Raw genomic sequence first — 6,000 nt, 5'->3', positions numbered from 1 at the left:
TATTGAAACGAGCTCGTTGTATGCTTTCGAATGCAGGGCTGCCGGAGGTGTTCTGGGCTGAAGCAGTGAACACGGCAGCGTATCTGGTGAATATTTCACCCTGTACATCTATATAGTGTAAAACTCCTAATGAGGTGTGGTCTGGTTATCCTGGTAATTATGAGAACTTGAGGATCTTTGGTTATTCGGCTTATGCACATGTTAAAGAAGGTAAACTTGATCCGAGGGCTAAGAAATGTATATTTCTTGGGTATGAGGCTAGAGTTAAGGGTTATCGGTTGTGGAATCCGCATGGAAAATCGAATAAGTATCTCATAAGTAGAGATGTTACTTTTGATGAGTTAGCCATGGTAACTCAGAAGGTAACGCCTGTAGATGCTCGAGAGGGTGTTGGTAAACAAGTGGAGCAGGAAGATCATGGAGAGCATGTGGAGTTTGAGATAGACACTCCGGAAGAGGTTCGGCCTCAGGTAGATAAGCAAGCTGAGGAAGTTGAACCAGAGCTGGTTCAGTACAGTGTTGCGAGGAACAGGGGAAGGAGAGACATCCGGGCACCGGAAAGGTATGGGATGGCAGATATGGTTGCATTTTCACTTAGTGTGGGAGAAAGCATAGATGGAGGTGAGCCATGCACCTATGAAGAAGGTATGAGGAACGATGATTCACGGCAGTGGTCTTTTGCCATGAATGAAGAAATTGAGTCTCTTCGGAAGAACCAGGTCGAGGAATTAGTCGAGTTGCCTAAGGGTCAGAAGATTGTTGGTAGCAAATGGGTTTTCAAGAAGAAGGAAGGAATCCCAGGGGTGGAAGATGCATGTTACAAAGCACGGTTAGTAGCTAAGGGGTTTACACAGCGAGAAGGGATAGACTTCAATGAGGTATTTTCTCCTGTTGTTAAACATAGCTCTATTAGAGTGATACTTGTTATGGTTGCTTTGTATGATATGGAATTGGAGCAGCTTGATGTTAAGACTGCATTCTTACATGGAGAGCTGGAGGAACAAATCTATACGCGTCAGTCAGAGGGGTTTGAGATTCTCAGGAAAGAAGACCAGGTTTGTTTGTTGAAGAAGTCTTTGTATGGACTAAAACAGTCTCCTAGGCAGTGGTATACGCGTTTTGACACGTTTATGGTTAAAAACGGCTATGACAAAAGTAGGTATGATAGTTGTGTGTACCACAAGAAACTATCAAATGGTTCTTATGTGTATCTACTCCTGTATGTGGATGACATGCTGATAGCTTGCAAGGATATGTCGGAAATCCACATGTTAAAGGGTCAGTTAAAGGGTGAGTTTGAGATGAAAGACTTGGGTGCCTCAAGGAAGATATTAGGTATGGAGATACGGAGGGACAGATCTGCTGGGAAACTGTTCTTGTCTCAGAAAACGTACATCGAGAAGGTGTTGGAACGTTTTGGTATGACTGAGGCAAAACCTGTCAGTACTCCATTCGCAGCACACTTCAAGCTTTCAGGGGAACTGTCACCAACAACTGATGACGAGACGGAGTACATGTCTCGGGAGCCTTATGCAAATGCAGTAGGTAACATTATGTATGCTATGGTGTGCCCAAGGCCTGATATTTCACATGCTATTAGCGTAGTAAGCAAATACATTGGCAGACTTGGGAGAGGTCATTGGCAGGTTGTGAAATGGATACTGCGGTATCTAGGAGGAACTGCGGAGCTTGGTTTGGTTTACGACAGAAGGGCTAACACTTCTGGTTCGGTAATTGGATTTGTAGATTCGGATTTTTCGGGGGATCTTGATAGGAAGAGGTCGCTGACGGGCTATACGTTCACACTCTACGGGAGTGCCATTAGTTGGAGAGCAGTGCTGCAGTCGGTGGTAGCGCTGTCTACAACGGAAGCAGAGTACATGGCAACAACAGAGGCGGTGAAGGGGGCAATATGGCTGAGTGGTTTAGTTCGGGATTTGGGCATGAAGCAGGAGGTGACAGAGGTCCACTGCGACAACCAAAGTGCTATTCATTTGACCAAAAATCAAGTGTATCACGAGAGAATTAAACACATTGACGTCAGGTATCACTTTATCAAGGACGTGATTGAACAAGGGAAGATCACGATGAAGAAGGTTTCTACGGCAGAGAATCCAACGGATATGCTGACCAAGGCAGTTACAACTTTCAAGTCCAAGCATTGCTTAGACTTGATTAGGATTTCTAGCTGTTAGCCCCACCAGGGCTGGAGCGACGATGGCTCAGAGGCGCTGAGCTATGATGGTGGCAGATCTAAGTCAAGAGGAGCATATTCAAGTCAAGGTGGAGAATTGTTAGAAGTGACTCGAATATGGATTGATATCAAACCCGATACAACCTACCGAAGCTTAGACCCATTAGCGGAGCTGATTACTGAGACAGAGCTGGTATGCGAAGCATGCAGTGTTCTGAGGCAAAGCTGGACTCTGAGACAGAGCTGGTATGCAAAGCTAGGCTTATGTCGGTGATTAGTGTTATTCGTGTATAATGTCGGTTGTAAACAGAGAGTCGGTGAGGCGGTGGGATTAGGGTTTAGTGGCTATATAAACTAAACCCTAAGGAGATATCAGTAAGACACAATCTCACGAATCTCTTGTGTAAACTTGTTTGCTTATCATAGTGGAAATCATTGCGCCGTTGTCGCCGTGGAGTAGGTCTCACCAACCGAACCACGTAAATCTATGTGTTCTGTTCTTGATTGTTCTTTACTATTCCTATTGCTTGTCTTGGATTACTCGTATTGTTCATATTCACCCCGATTGGGTATAACAAAGCACGATATGTTACGCCACAGCTAATGGCCAACGAACTTTGGAAATCTGTACCACGCATGAGAATAAATGTTATCCGATACAAAAAGTTAGAGTTGGTAGAGAAATTAGAGATTGATTATTTCAAGTTATGATTTAAAGAGAAAGATAATCGAGATAAAGATATAGCTCACCACGACATGACAACAATCCAATATTCCTCTCTTGATGGATCACATTTATCCCAGAAAAGATCGGGAAAACTCCGAACGAAGCTGCTGCAACAACGCAGATAAATCAAAATATTGGATATACCAGTAAATGTCGTAAAAAAATGTCAAAAATATCTTTCATTTCTCATTACTAACTCGCTGATAATATAATACATGAACATATTAATACGAACACCAATTATATGAAAGTTATGCCCAAAGACAAGTAAATTATAAGTTGAAGAGGTATGAGATAAATAGTTGTTCAAAGTATATTTTGAAAGAAAACATGTAGAAAATGATGAAACAAAACACAAGAAAGTGATAGAAACCAGAGGTATCAATTAGACATACCTTTTGTGCTTTTTGACCATCTTAAGAAACATAAATTGCATCGCTTAGCTATATAGAACAAAATTGACAACTCTAACACTATAATTTTTCTAGATCCGTACTTCCTTAATAAGAAGGCATATCTTTTATGTCTAAAAAGGAAAAGCCCTGTTTTATTGAAAAATGAAAGATAATGTCTACATCTGAGGATTTGAAAAAACTTTTAAGTCCATAATTATTTAGAGTTATTAAAACCAAACTCACCAAGAGAGATAGCTTGTTAAGTGCTTTTCCTTCCAGCTACATCTTCAAACTTTGCCATAAAAGAGGAATATAGATCACGCATAAGACAACATTAAAAAGAAACTTAAAGAATGCTTCACTTTGATTACAAACTACAACCGACTTTAAATGACAAAAGTTCTGTAGAATTATCTCATATCTACATCTCTAATTACCAAATAGCAAACCCAAGAACATTTTTAAGGAATTATAATCAATTGGAAATTAGAAACATTACCTTCCATTGGTTTAGAACCTTCCACAAATTAGAAACATCTCATCATTCTCCTACTGCAAAGTAAGAGATCAAAAACATCACAAATTCAACTCGAATTCAGTAAAATCGAACTCAAAACATCTCATCATTCTCCAACTGCAAAATAAGAGATCACAAAAATCTCAAATTCAACTCGGAACTACCACAGTTTAAATTGGGAATGGATAAAATTCTAGAGTGACTAACAGACAAAACCTGTCATTGTTATAGAGTTGCATAAACTATAACTCAAAGAAGATAAGCTAACAATAATCAAAAGCATTTCCAAATTTCAAAGAAGGAAATGACGACTTAACATTATTCAGCGAGTTTATCGTTTGATTTGTTAAAAGAGTAAAATCTATTGCTCGTCTTGTACTGTTCCGTTTTAGTGTTTTCTTAAATGTTCTATGGAAAAAATCAAAATCGTTCTATTTATCAATATTACGATTTGTGAAGCATATATCTTAAATGTTCGATATGTTTGTGCACTTAGTCACTTACGTAGTTACATATAATTCGTTTTAGGGCCATATATTTAGAACTTTATTGACCAGTTAAGCCTCTTGGCGTTGTTTCATTTGTTTTTTAATGTTAATTAGGTTGATGATGCAGATGATGATAAATGGTGATTGAGTCTTTCACAATGTTGTTATGTTTGAACTCAGATAGTGTAGTTCATAGCTCGCGAAGACGGGCATAGCTGTTCACACGTTAACACATCTAATCTTCATCTATATACGCTTTGTAAGTATTCTAGACTTTTAGGTATTGTTAATGTGTCAATCTTCCTCTATGGTCGTTTTCGTTTGTTCTTTAAATTTATAGTGATCTTCTCTGTGTCTTCTCATGGTCTTAAAATATTATTTTGTGTATTAGACTGGCTACTTCACTAGGTTAGGATGTTTTCCAAATTTACAAAGAGAAATGGAGAAGAGAAATGTGGAGAGGGTAGTTGTATATGTTTTTGTTAATTTTTGCTATTATGTTTACCTGGAAATTAGGACTATTCATTTAATATATGGATAATTCTTTATATTTATGGATTATTCATTTTACTTTTGCTTTTAGGTCTTCATTCTTCTCCCATACATAGAAATGAATTGAATTTCTTCATAGAAGATAGTGACAATTTGCTTCACGCTTCAACCAAGGTTAGAATTTCTTTTCGATTTCTTTATCTAATATTTAATATTCATGTCAGTTGGTCTTCGAATTTAAGTCGATGTTTTTTGCTCGCTGTAGTTTTATCTTCGTAATAGCTATAGATTAAATGCAACGAAAATAATATACAGGATAACTTTTGTTTTGATTAAATACAACGACAACAAGAGGGATCTATCTCAGTTTAGTTTTGTCCTATTAAAAGTTGTTTCTTTGATTGGTAATTTTCTTCCTAAATCTCTCTCTTCGTCGACCTCTTTCTCTCTTCTTCGGACTGTGACGCTTAAGGTTTATCTTCATTTCACACTTTATGCATTTTTAAATTTCCTCAACTTTATATCACTTCTAATCCATTTTTTATTTCTTTTGTTTGTAGGTGGCTTTAAGTTTAACATTCGGTTCAATTTTCAATTCTGAAACTCTGCTTTATGGTGAATTCATCTTTCCCTTATTTTTCCTTCTTTCCTTTTTAGTTAACTTCTGCTTTATGGTGAATTCATCTGAACATAATCATAACAAAGGCATACATATCTACGGATGGTGGATGATTCATTTATAGTATGCTTAATCTCTACCTACCCAATTTTCAGGGTCATTCAATACTTTTCAATCTTCTTTTTACTAATTCAAAGTTTCAAATTTTGGCATGTTTCAGTGTTTTATGTTACTAATCAAGATGGGTTGTGGTGCACATGGGTCGATTGGCTATCAATATCTTATTTGTTCTAATTAGATTAAGATATCATAATAATGTTGATGAGACATGAAAATGTCCCATCTGAATCTCTTAACTCGGGTTAGTTAGTCCAGTTCGAGCGATTACTCTGATGGTTTGTTTGATTTTCTTTCTCAGGTCTCATTTACGGAGTTCGATGCGAAAACATCGTGATAAAGACATACTTGAGGGGCATTTTGGTCATTTTAATGACAAGGGTATTCTGGTCAATATTAGTGCTCATGTGAAAGTAGATTCCAATACGAATCCATCGGCGAAAGCGGAAGT

The sequence above is a fragment of the Eschscholzia californica genome, unplaced genomic scaffold, assembly GCF_041429995.1.
Source record: "Eschscholzia californica isolate CP2 unplaced genomic scaffold, dmEscCali1.0.p SCAF_4, whole genome shotgun sequence".
In the NCBI taxonomy this organism is placed as follows: Eukaryota; Viridiplantae; Streptophyta; class Magnoliopsida; order Ranunculales; family Papaveraceae; genus Eschscholzia; species Eschscholzia californica.
This window is presented reverse-complemented; position numbering follows the sequence as displayed.